A 12,571-nucleotide genomic window follows, 5' to 3' on the forward strand; every position below is an offset into this window, starting at 1 on the left:
ATTAGCAGACGGGGGTAAAAAGTTTAGTTTGGATTAACAAGAAATTGAGAGCAGTTCTTCAGGCTCTACATCGCATGCCGAGTGCTGGAAGAACAGCACAATTTAGTTTGTACTTTTATCAGAAGGAGGAAAAAGCAATTACTAAGGTATGGAACGTTATCAGCAAATTCTTTTATACCACATCTGGTTAAACAATTAGAAATATATAGTATTAATTGCTCTGCATATGTGTCACTAAGTTCTCACTATTAGAACAGAAGACAATTCACTTTCCCTAAGACAATGTAACATTTTACAAGTATTTTTTTCAAAAACAAAACCATCAGAAAACCATTCAAGGCACTTCCAACAGCAGCTCAGGCAAACACACTGCAAGGACTGAGGGGGCAAAACTTGTGCTGAACAAGACCCAGCAGTATCTAATTGTGACTTTCAGATACTTCCTCCTCTAGCCATGCATTAAAAATACTTATTTTACCACATGAAAACAACAAAAAAAGCCACTTCTAAATAGTGACAGTCTTAGTGAGGAAAATCTTTGCTGTTTTGCAGCAAAGAAGCCGCAAAGCAACTGCTGATTGTCATTATTGCACAAGCCAGACTATCCATATATAAACACAAACACACACACACAAATAAAGATAATGGCAATAAGCAGCCAGGACAGAAAATTCTGCATCCAAGTATCCTGCAGAAAACAGAATAAAGTAACCAAACCATTTGGTAGACTATTAAAAAACCCATTCAAATCAATAACTAAGCTCCTAGGATGTTTTTTCTATGGTCTCCAGTTCTTAATAATTGTAAAGGCAGCCTTCCATGAGCAGAAACACACCAGTTATACCGTGAAATAAAATCAAGACCTAAGAACAAAATCCATTTGAACTTCCTTTCAAATGATGCCTTCTATAGCACTCCTCACCTCACTCCACCATCCAGGATGCAGCTCCACAACCCACTGTTCCAATGCAGCAATCAGGCACTACTTCTGCAAAACAATTTATTTCTGTTTCACTACTACCTGCCATTGGAGGAAAATCTCAGGCTAAACTTACTGTTTCAGAGCTAAGTTTGCTCTCTCTGAAACTCCTTCCTCTTCAAGTCATCCTCCAAGCCTGGAAAGCTATAGGACATCAAGTTCTAATGATCAAATGCTCATCACCAGGCAAAGCCATGACACGCTCACTAACTGCAGGGTTTGACTGCAATACTCAGTCACACAGTTGCTGGCAGGTGATACTTTCTCTGATTCAGTTTCGAGATTCTCCTTCCCCAACAACATCTGGATGTTGTGTTGATGAATATGATTTAGCCGGGAAGTATTGGTAATGGTTGGACTAGATGATCTTCTAGGTCTTTTCCAACCTTGATGATAATTCTGTGAACATCTGACTGGACCAAACCTTATTTTTGTCACATTTTCAGCTCAGATTTCCAGCTGAATGTGCAGCTATGCAAACACTGCAGTAACATTCATTCATACACTGGTTTATAAAGCAGGGTCACTGTTTTACTCAGTACTTCCACATTATTGGAATTAAGAGAATCTTTTTCCTAAGCAGCCCGATAACATCATAAGGAAACAAATGAAGACTAAGTTGATGTGTTATACACACTAGAACTTTACCAATTAGCACTGCCAATTCTGAGTTAATTGCATATATATATGTGCATAGTTTTACATGAAATTGTATATTCACAAAATGTTTACATGCAACATAGCTAGCCAAGATGAAAGTAAATGATATAATGAACATCACACCTAGTTCTACGACATAATATCTACCTGCACCGCATTGCCACCACAACTTCAGAGCAAGAAAACTAATGCGTGCCTGCTGCCACACAGGGTTCCACTCTCCCCTCATCTTTTTGCCAGGCCATCAAAGCACTGCCAGGCTTTACCTGCCTGAGTAGCAAAGTTAACAACAAACGGGTGAGGAGCCACCTTCACCAAGCACTCCTAAGGTCCATCTGCATGGCAGCCCCAGCACTGACAGTGGATCACGCAGCAAAGCCCTGACCTTATCTTTGAGTTCAGGACCTCGGGTGCCACCGCAGATCAGAACGTTTGGCTGAGCTCCACAGCAGTACGTGTGTTCTGAGGCACCTGCACTGTCACAGCAACCATAGGAGAGGTGGGATTGCTAAGCAACTTCGGTACAGATGAGCTTAATAGAAAGCTGCTTGAACTCGTACAATAAGAAGTTGAAGAAGCAAAGCTGCTCTGCATACAATCATACCAAAAACTAAAGTTCAGTTCATCTGAATAGCAACAGTACTGGAAAGCAGCACGCAAAACTTTCATACAGGGCTACACAAAGTACACGGGTTTACCTGCTGCTACTCAGAAAAACGCATAGGTTTTGGAGATTAAAGTGGGACTGTAATCAGACAAGCTGTGGTTAAATATGATTACGGAGGGTTAAAAAAATAAAAAAGGAGAGGGCAGAAAAAGTTAACTCTAAAGGCGCAATGCAGACTATAGGGAGAGATAGCAAAGTCACTGTTCAGGGTAGCAAAATACGGCCAAACAACCACAGGGAGGCTAAAGCGGAGTGTACAGCATTAAGCCCCTCTGCTTCGGCCAGGGCAGCGCTGCGCTGACCCCGGGCTCGCTCAGAACGCCTCAGTTCTGCCCTGCAGCAGCCGCCGAGAGCCGGCGGGACACCGCGCTGCCCAGCACCGCCTCTCCACACCCAACCAGCGGCTCCTATCGCTACGAACACCCCGGGAAAGTTTGCTATCCCCCTCCCCGCGCCGCCGGGACACACCTCTCGGCACCGTCCCTCCTCCCACCCACGTCCCCACATCAACGTTCCACACAACCACGGCGAGCGGCCGGGATACCGCCGGGATACCGCCGCCACCTCAGCGCCGTCCCCACACCACAGCGGCTCTCTCCCGTTTCGGCCCTCTTCCCGGGGCCGCGGGCCGGGAGCCGCACGCCGCGAGGCCGGGCAGCAGCCCGACGGCCCCCAAGGGCCCTATCGGTGGAAGCGGAGGGACGGAGCTCCTCGAGCCGCCGCCGCGCTGGGTGAGCCCCCCTCAGCCCGCCCGTGGCTCACTCTCACTGCAGGGCGGAGGGGCGAGCGCGCCGCTACCGCCAATGGCCCCTCACAGGCGGCGCGCGCGGCCCGCGGGCGGGAAGGGCCCTGAGGGGAAGGGGGGGGGGGGAGGACACACTCACCGCTGAGGCGCCGCCGCGCTGAGCCCCCTTCTCAGTGCCGGGGGCGGCTCCGCCCGGGGAACAACGAACGCCAAAAGGCTGCGGAGCGGAGCGCGGCCTCCTGCTGCGCCGACACAAATAGTAAGGAAAAAAAAAAAAAAAGAAAAAAAAAAAAAAAAGGAAAAAAAAAAGAGAGAAAATAGTTTAAAAAAAAAAAAAAACTTTCCTCGCCGCCGTCTCCCTCCCCCGAGGAGCACGAACCCAAACACACTGAGACACGCCCCCGCGCCGCCCCTCGCGCCGCCCATTGGACTGCTCCCCGACGACCCCCGCGCTGATTGGCTGTCTCGCCTGCTCGTCTTATCTTTCTCCGCCCCTGAATGCTGTCCATTGGGGAGAGCCGCACGCATCTCCCCGCCCATAAGCCAAGGCCCGCGTCCGTCAAAGAGAAAGACCCGCCTTCCAGCTCCTCTCATTGGACAGACTCGACGGTACCCCTTCAATGATTGGCTGCCCCGGCTGACTGTCACGTATTGACGTTACCTCCCTCGCTGGCTACCGACCGACCCCCTCCCACTCCTCCCGCTGGCTGGGAGGTTGGCCCCGTAGATGAGACGCCCGCCCCTACTTGCCCCGCCCCCTCTCGCTACGGATTGGCCGGTAGGCTGCGCCCTCGCACGCCATTGGCGAAGGCGTGTGCTCGTCACATTGTAACGCGGCCCATCGAGCAGCGGCGCTGGAAACGAAGTGGATGTGGGGGCTGCAGCAGCGTGCCTCCTTCCTCTGCCCAATGGAGGAGACGGGCACACCCGGTAATGAGGAGGACAGCGGCCACCGCCTCTTCGTGATGCCAGGGGGCAACAACGCCACACTCCTGCCGTCTGCAACATTTACTTCTTGCTCCGCCCTTCCCACACAGCGATTGGACGGGGAGGATGTCAGTCACACTACTGGCCAGCCCATTGGTCGGGGGCGACTCCTCCGCAGCCAACTGGCAGCCGCCTTCGGTGCCAGATTACGCGCAGGCGTGGGCGGGAGGGGGCGTTGTCTTCCCTATGATTGGTTGAGTTAACTGTCAATCTCCGCACCGTCTCCTGGAGGCGGGGGGAAGGCGGTGTCGGGCCGCGTGAGGCGGTGGGGGCGTCACGTGGCTCTCCCAGTTGCGCACGTGACGGGGCTGGCGGCGGCGGTTGGTGGGGGGGCGGTGTGAGGCGCTTCCTCAGAGCGCGGGTTGGCGGCAGCGCTGCTCCGCACGGTGCGGGGGGGGGGAAACGGGGCCTGGAGGGTGAGGAAGGGGCGCTCTGAGGGGACCTGTGGGGTCATCCACACTCAGACGTGGGGTTTGGTGTTGTCTCCATGGGCCCCTTCCAACTCGGGCTCTTCTGTGGTCGGAGATGCATTTGGGAGGGAGGGAAAATGGAGGTGTGTACCCCCATTTCCACGCTCTTTTGGTTCTCTGGTATTGCTGAGGGCTGCTGTTAGCACTATGTCTGTCCCCTCCCAGCCTCATCCAGGCCTGTGTGCCAGCGCCATGTTTCCACTTGGTCTCCTCAGGAGCATCCCGTTATAACGCCACAGCAGCTGAACATGGACTTTAGGTGCCAAAAAGCGAAAGAACAGAGATGCAATACCGACCTGGCTGTGCAGATACTGAGGGAAAGCAACCTCTAAGGGGGCAGGGTTTTGTTGGAAGTTCAGAAGGTCTCGTTCAGGTTCACACATGGAGAATCTCAGCTCCTGGGCTAGTTTCCAGCTCCAAAAGCCCTAATGTGTAAGAACAAAGTAGTTCTTGCTATGTTTTCACACCTCTCCTATTTGCATTTCTGTCCAGAAGTGGGACGGAGTTAGCAAGTGAGACTGTATTTTTTCATCCACTGGATGTCAGTGTTATGCTACTGCTGTGGTGCATTGCCAGGTGCTTGGAGAGCTTCGGCTGCTTGGGGATGAAGGCTTCAGGAAGAGCTTTCCCTTGTGGTTGGTGTGCGATGCTAAGGAAGTGCAGGGGAAAAGGTTTGATAGCGTGTGGATGTGCTGCTGCCTTTGGGACCCTACTCACAAAGCTCACACTGAGCCCTGAGGGAGACATGTCCTTCAGCACTGGAGTCAATCTCGCCTTTGCTCCTTATGCTGTGAAAATACGTGGCCTCATCTCTTTAAAAAACAAATTTCCTCATTATACCAGGGGCAAATAATGCTGCATCTAACAGAGTGCAGGAGAAGGGATAAAACACTAGAAACAGCCTTGAAATCTGGAGTTAGAAGTTAGGTTTTCTTAGACCTGACAGTGGTTTATTATTTCCAGCAGTGCCATAACCTCCTTTTTAGAGTTTTGCTGGCTTCTTAAAATTAGTGTATCCGAATGAACTCTACTTACACTCACCAGAAGCTGTTGGTACTGAAAAACAGATTTTGCCAAGCCTTTTTCCTGCTTCAGATCCTTTAAGCCGCAGTTATGTAGTGGGCACAGAAAGTACCTGTGTTGTTACTGGTGCTGCGAGTACAGACAGGTTGCCTTTAGGGAAGCCGTAGCAAAGCATATATTGCTGATCTTTACTGAGCATTATTATGATGTGTTTTGGTATGAAATACAGCATTGCAAATATGATCTATAGCAGCCAGCATTGGAAAAAAAAGAAGGCTGTTGTTAAAATGATTTGTGAAAAAGTTATAGAAGAATTAATGTTTCTTGTTACACACAAAATCAGGCTGATTAGGTTATTTTCTTGCTTATTTCTTTGTATTGGAAGCTGCGCTTCTTCTATCCTTTTCCTAGAAAGCTTCAGTGAAGATTCAGCATATGGCATCAAAGTATCAGATGAATAAAACATCAAATATTTGGGAACGTTGGGTACTTTAAAAATACCGATTATCCTTATTTAAAGGTGTTTATCCTAATTACTACTTGCAGCAAACACTTCTGCTAAGGATTCAGCATTTCCTGCTCCTTCAGCTTTTTGGTAAGATTGCCCAACTATTCTTATGCATCCTTCACATAGATTTCCAGGGAGAAAGCAAGAGAAAGAGGAAGTAAGACTTAATGTGCCTGGGAGATATACAAATGGGGTTAGGAAGAAAGGATTTGTATTTAAAATAAAGAAGAGCAGACTTCAAACTAATTGTTATTGTTTTTCTTTCCTAGGTCTTCTATAACAGCAGAGAACAAACACAAAAGAGCAACTTAAAGAAAAAACAGAGGGAATGAATACTAGAATTAAATGAAAGCAGGAGAAAATGAAGGAGATACGTCAAATGTGATTTTCAAACTTGAATGCATGCCAGGTGATTAATGCTAACATTCCTGCTTTGCAAAGAAGTCCTCCTTCCCCCCCCCCCCCCCCCCCCATATATATATATATATATATATATATTGAAACTCATAGCATTCAAGTTTCAAGTCCCAGACATGTCTCCATCCGTAACCATACTCAACACAATAAGCTTATTTTGACAGAACTTATTTTCCTGTGCCATACCAATGAAAGACATGCAGTTGCAACAGTTACAAGAACAGTTTATGTATGTCATGGGCAAAATGCTCAGTAGAATTTTAAGCTTGTGCTGCCGTGCTCGCAGAATCCTGTTGAAAGGAAAGGGGGAGAAAAGAGAAGCTTGTCAGCCCACAGCTAAAGGGAAAATATTACCAATGTGATGGCAGCTGTTCTTAAACGGAGAACAGTTTATTGCAGTATTTTGTTTTGTCTTTTTTCCTGGAGGCAAAGCTAAAACAATGCTTCGTTAACATTATTTGAAGCTATTTAAATATCGTAATTTTCAGCAAAACAATATTAACATGTGGAGTTTTTTAATAGAAAAAAAAATAGGCAATTAGGAAAATGTTTTGAATAATATTGTATTCTTTTACCCTGTCTTTTTTTTTTGCCCACTTTTTTTTTCCCCTGCTCTGCTGGCAGAGGAAGATGTCTGCGTTGTTCTTCCAGTACTGAAAATGAAGCAGTGTGCACATAAAAGTTATTGGCAGCTGTGCTGAGGCCGGAGGTCGTGCAGCTCCTCAGGCAAGATTTTATTTACCTTTTAACCTCCCCATTTCCCCAACTTGGTCGGAGATATGATACTCAACAGCAGCGGGAGCCTGCACACAACAGTTTGAGTCACCTTTAGCTGAACCTAAATAAAACTAAAGTGTAGGTATGTGAAAGCAATTGCAGTATTTTATTGTCACAGCTCCACCTTCATCATCAGGACAGAGTTAGAATTTTACATAGGGTAACTGCTAAAGGTTCTCTCCCCTTCCACTTTCCAAGGTTTAGGCGTACACTGGAGTTTTCCATTGCTTCTAGGGTAGATACAGCACTCATTTGTGTACTTTTTAATGTCACCTAGCCCCATTGCAATAGAACAGTCAGGCTTGGAAGAAAAAAGAGGGCTGGGACACAAACCTCCCATCCTCTTTATTCCTCAGGAAGCGTGAATATATATATGTGCCCTTGCAATTAGGGAATAAGGAAGTTATGCATATCTGGTAATACCACACTTGCAGGACTAATGCTATTGCTGGAAATGCTCCCACCTGTCTTGTCTAGTTCAGACTCCTACTAAGATAACAGGAATATGTGATTTTTTCCTCCCAATTATTACTGTTTTTTTCCTGGGAGTTGTAGCTGTGTAGTAATTTAAGATGTCAGCTTTCCAAGGCTTTGCAGTGATTCTAATTAATTGGGTATGTTATTTAATTTTTATTTTAACTTGGGCTTTTTCCTCAGATTCAAAAGGGCTCCCATTGTCCTTTATTATGAGGGAGATCAAAGCAAGCAGAATGGAGTAGCTGCCATTTTGCCTTAGTCTGAGGAAGCAACACTGTTGACTGTGGAAAGGTCCATACCTGTTAGAAGGACTGAAAGTTGTACTGCAGGTAGAGTAGCTGTGATGCTTTGGTCTGGTGAGCTGGGCACAGACTGTGAGCAGCAGTGATGATCTGCAAGAAGAATGTGCGAGAAGACAAGGAGGGGGTCTGGCAAACTGCATGAAGTGTAACTAGAGAGTGGGGCAAAAGAGTGCAGACTGGAGGGCAGAACATCTGGAGATGGAAACATCAGTTTCCTTTGCTGGTGTGGAGAACTGTGCCTCCTTCAGGCAGACTGAGGAGAGAGAACGCACAGAAATTGCCATAATCAGGCAGTTAGAGCTCCAATTGGACTGCTTAACCTCTCCCTCACGTTGGATGGTGGTTACACTACTGCCCTTTCACAGGCTTCCTTTCCTCCACAAGTTCTCAGAAGTGGTGTTTGATGGGGAAGCATAACGTCTGCATTTTTATTTTAAAACAAGTGCGCAACATGACTTGCTTATTGCCACCTGCAGAAGAACCGGAGTCAAGTACAGTAGAACCTGAGGACAGAAAGTGGGAATAATAGAGGAAGGGAGCATCATAAGAAGGCAAGCTAGAGGAGGAGAACAACTGCAAGACTGTACAACATTAGGACCAGTAAAAAAGAAGATAAAAAGAAGGAGTACCAAGGACTGGAAAGCTATATGAGAGGTTTCTTGGATCCAGGGCTGCACACAGAAGGTGTATTTCATCTCTCCTGCACAGACATACAGGCACACGAGCGAACACGGCCTTTCCTAGCTCTCACCAGCCACAGCCTCCTCCTTACCCTTGCATCAGCTGCAGGGAGGCCCTAGCAAGGATCCCAAAGAAAGAGCTGCCCAGAGAACAGAGGGATGATGACAATGGTGACAGCAGGAAGAGCTGCACAGGGAAATGGACCAGCAGCAGCCGTTTCTATGACTTGGCCTCCAGCAGTTTCTGGAACAGAGAACAGCGAAGCTGGGTGGGCCAGGCTGTTCCTTCTTTAATGCTCAAATCTGACTGCTTACGAACCCTGTGACTCACTCCCTGTCCCAGCTCGCCTTCTGTAATGGTTGGCAGCAAAGTAAAATCCAGGTTCACAAGTACAGCGTTGTGTCACCCCCCTTGATGGAAGCCTACCAGCAGCTTCCCTGTGGCTGAGCTGCTGTTGGGAGCTTGGGGTGGGACTGCATAGGCAAAGCCCACAGGCTGACTGCTGGGAGCAGTCACAGGACCTCTTGGTAGCAGATGATCTCTTCAAAAGCACTGATTAATCACACACAAACAGCAACAGAGGAAGACTCAATTGCTCAGGGGCTAACAAAGCATTTGGCCCACTGGGCTATTTTCTTTTTGCACAGGGAAGGAATGATGATGAGGATTTTAGTGGATTTCATCATGCACCAACAACCGTTTGTAAAACAGCATGTAAGCCCCCACACATGTGAAAAAGCAAGCAAAAACACCAGGACTTTCCTTTTAATCCTGCACTAAACCCCCAGACAACTAGAAGAAAGTCCAAAGTTAGCTGGGTCTTCCTTCCTCCCTTCCTCCTCCTTTTCCCTGAAGGAAAGCAAGATGTTCTGTGGTTGCTGTTCTGGATTCATTGACTGTGCTAAAGAAAGCACATTCCCTCTCAAGAGCCCTGAGCAGTTCAGTTCTACTGTTTGTTTCTGCTGCTTGGACTGCACTTGATTGCTGCTGCTGCCTTACTTCCTGTCACTGAGAACCTTGCAGAGCTTAAACCAGCCCTGGCAGCAATTCTTTCTTACAGCCTTGCTTCCACAAAGAGCATTGATAATACACATTAAAGCTACTCTTAAGAAGACATTTGTGTTTATCAAGAGAGTCCAACTCCTGAATCCTTCTACTGCAGCAATTTCTTATGAAGCAGTATTCAGTGCAAAGACCCTACAGCATTTCTAAGGGTTTCCTCACGTTAGCAACACTGCTGTGCATGGGTGAGTTCCCAATTACTTATACCAAAAGCTACTTACACGGGAGACTTTGAAACAAGATGGAGCCTGCCTGAAACAACATCCTCCTTTTGGCTGCAGGGTACAGCATCTGTGGCTGGCGCCTGTGCTTGTCTGTCTCTGTCTTTGTTCTTGCGAGTTTGTCTCCTTGGATGCAGAAGGGAAGCTGTTGGTCATACTGTGCTGTCAGGATCTCCAGCATTCATCCAGCATAACCCCAGTGGGTGCAGCAAAATTAATCCAGATTTGCAGAAGGATAACTTTGCCTCTGTAAATTAATTAACGTGTTTTAAAGCAGTTTGCAAATTGGTGAGGAACCAGTGGAGATTGCTTTAGCTTTTCCTTCCAGAAAAAAGTTTTGATTTATGAAAATGCTGCAGTCATAAATACCGAACAAAGGAAGTGGATATATTACATTGTCTTCATTGAGAAAGGGCGGATGCTTGGATAAACCAGGAGACAGGTCTTTATTTCAGCACAATGCCTGCAAGGATCTCTATCTCTCGTACCTCTCCAATAACTTAACTACCTTTCTATGAGATTTATTAGGCTGCGAAGGAGAATTTCAAACAAGTAGTTGAATAACAAAGTCCTAGAAAGTACACTGTTGAATTGTCTTGCATTGTGATAGGGCAACAACACAGACAGCATAGCAGCCTTTTCCATTTCTACCTTCCATGATTACCACAGTTATACCTCAGGACACTACACAGAGCTATTTTCTTCCTTTTAGAAGCAGCAAGATGTCAATAATGGCCATGCTAAATCAGAGCAACTTATCCTCCTGCAGATGTGTTACACACTTAGCAAGACAGCTATAAATGATCCCACTTGGTTTATATTTGCTATTTTCCATTTCTGTAGTGCAAGTGCTCCGCTCAAGGGGACTGCCAGCCAACGGAAAGAATTTCTGGTAGGAGATTAAGGATAACTGAGGAAATGGTTGCATGACCTATAAAGAGAGGATCATAAATATTGCAACAATAAAACCAATAGCTCTTTCAAAGTTTAAATAGCTTTTCTTTTCAAACACTTGAAGTAAATGCCCTTTTCCCAAGGTTGTCTAGCATCCGCGCCTTGGGATTTTGCTCAGTTTCACGAAATATATTGTAATTTCTCAGAGAGAAAGCTTTTCCTTTTAATCATTTTCCTCTGTGGAAGCGTCCTCTTCAGAGAAGCTGGAGCTCAGCTGCCTCAAAGTGCATTATTACTTCCTCTAGCACTGAAGTTTCAGGGAAGCCAGAGCACAACAGTAAAACAGCCCCTGCATTTCTTCAGCACCACGGTCACAAACTATGCAAGATGAGGCAAGTATGATCTGTCCTTCATAAACAAGCAGCACCACTTATACATTTTCTTACCTCCCAGGGGAAACCTCAGACACAAAGGTCTGCCCGTGTAAATACTCAGGTATACAATGTATTTTCTTCACAGTATAAACTGTACAAAAAGGTGGACCTGGGCTGCTGTCACTCTGCACAGTGGAACACAACTAACATTCCTATCCCACACACTCTGTTGGCACGCAACACGTAGCCTTTGTTTTCCTGCTGTAGGATCCAGCTCTAGAGCAAGCAACCTGTTTTCATGTGCTTTTTTTTTTTTTTTCTCCCATACTCCATCTTACATCACTGTGTAGCTAATTCAGGGGAAGCTCAAGCTGTTCCACCTGCCATATCAGAGGGCTGCACGCACATCTTGCTGAAGCATTCCTATTCCTTTGCTGATCTGGCCACAGCCCGCTAGCACAATTGAAATAAAATTCACTATTCAGCAGAAGCTTTTTTTTTTTTTTTCTTTAAATAAATCAAAAAGGAAAAGATCCTTGAATAAAGACAATACTTAAAAAGTATCCTTGACCTGACTTTCCTGTTGCTTGCCTATGGTACCATATGCATTTGCATTAAAATCAGCTCTCATTATTATATTCTGTGTTTCAGGTCCTCTGTAATGGCTACATTCCTTGTTATTCCTGTTTTAGTTTGGTTCTATGCTACATCAGTTTTCTTGCACAAATTCCGTCCGTAACCAGGAAAATAGAAGCAATGATTTCACACATCCACTGTGGTTAAATCTTGGCTTTCAGCACACCCTATCATCTAGAAGTTGCCTGTCTCAGGTAGAAAGCAAGAGAAGGGCTGTTTCATGCTCACAGTTCTACAGGGTGACACATCTAATATGTGAGAAAAGAAAACAAAACCTGACAAGGCAGATGAAAAGGCAGGAGCTGGTATCGCAGCCAGGCAGACTGAAAATTGAGAGAAACAGTCAGAAACCTGTCAAAAACTTCTGACATTGGCAGATCACGTTATGAATTTAGGACACACCAGCAATTCTGCTCTAAGTTCCTACGTAGATGCTTCTCAGCTACTCCTTAATTTCATGTCATGTTGGAAAGCACGGTAAATTTGCCCCCATTATAAGTGAGGCAGGAGAAGCTGAAATGCTGTGTATTAAGGCGTGGTTTTCTACATCCTCACTCCCCAGGTATGCGTGCCCATGCTTGCAGCAGAAATCAATAAGTGTTGTGACAAGAGTTAGGTAAACATCTGTCAGTCCTGCTACATGCTACAGTTTCACCCACATCCACAGGATTCTCTTCTGAGAGGGTTCCTA

General features: G+C 46.2%; 1 protein-coding gene and 1 long non-coding RNA gene across 44 annotated transcripts in view; one reads left to right on the forward strand and one right to left on the reverse strand.

Moving 5' to 3' along the window:
- Window positions 1-3,441, reverse strand: part of TNRC6B (trinucleotide repeat containing adaptor 6B) — a 134,547-nt gene extending 131,106 nt beyond the window's left edge. For 17 of the 34 annotated variants that reach the window (XM_085517112.1, XM_085517104.1, XM_085517164.1 and 14 more), the window contains exon 1: window positions 3,191-3,441. The gene's annotated coding sequence lies outside the window, so the exon portion shown is untranslated. Of the gene's footprint in view, window positions 1-3,068; window positions 3,145-3,190 lie in introns of those variants that run through there. The other 17 variants (XR_014934892.1, XR_014934880.1, XM_085517034.1 and 14 more) reach the window with 3 other exon arrangements.
- On the forward strand, window positions 3,424-11,882 carry LOC107312881 (uncharacterized). Of its 10 annotated transcripts, none has more exons than XR_014934969.1 (4): window positions 3,424-3,981; window positions 6,309-6,448; window positions 7,081-7,182; window positions 7,891-11,882. It is a non-coding gene; the product is annotated as an uncharacterized LOC107312881 (long non-coding RNA). The 10 variants fall into 10 exon arrangements; XR_001554679.3 differs by lacking the exons at window positions 3,424-3,981; window positions 7,891-11,882 and adding exons at window positions 3,999-4,424; window positions 6,078-6,126 and having other exon boundaries at window positions 7,081-7,329; XR_001554674.3 differs by lacking the exon at window positions 7,891-11,882 and having other exon boundaries at window positions 7,081-7,329.
- Window positions 11,883-12,571: the final 689 nt, after the last annotated feature.

This window comes from Coturnix japonica, chromosome 1, assembly GCF_054131305.1.
Source record: "Coturnix japonica strain WE chromosome 1, WE-NBRP24, whole genome shotgun sequence".
NCBI classification, from domain to species: Eukaryota; Metazoa; Chordata; class Aves; order Galliformes; family Phasianidae; genus Coturnix; species Coturnix japonica.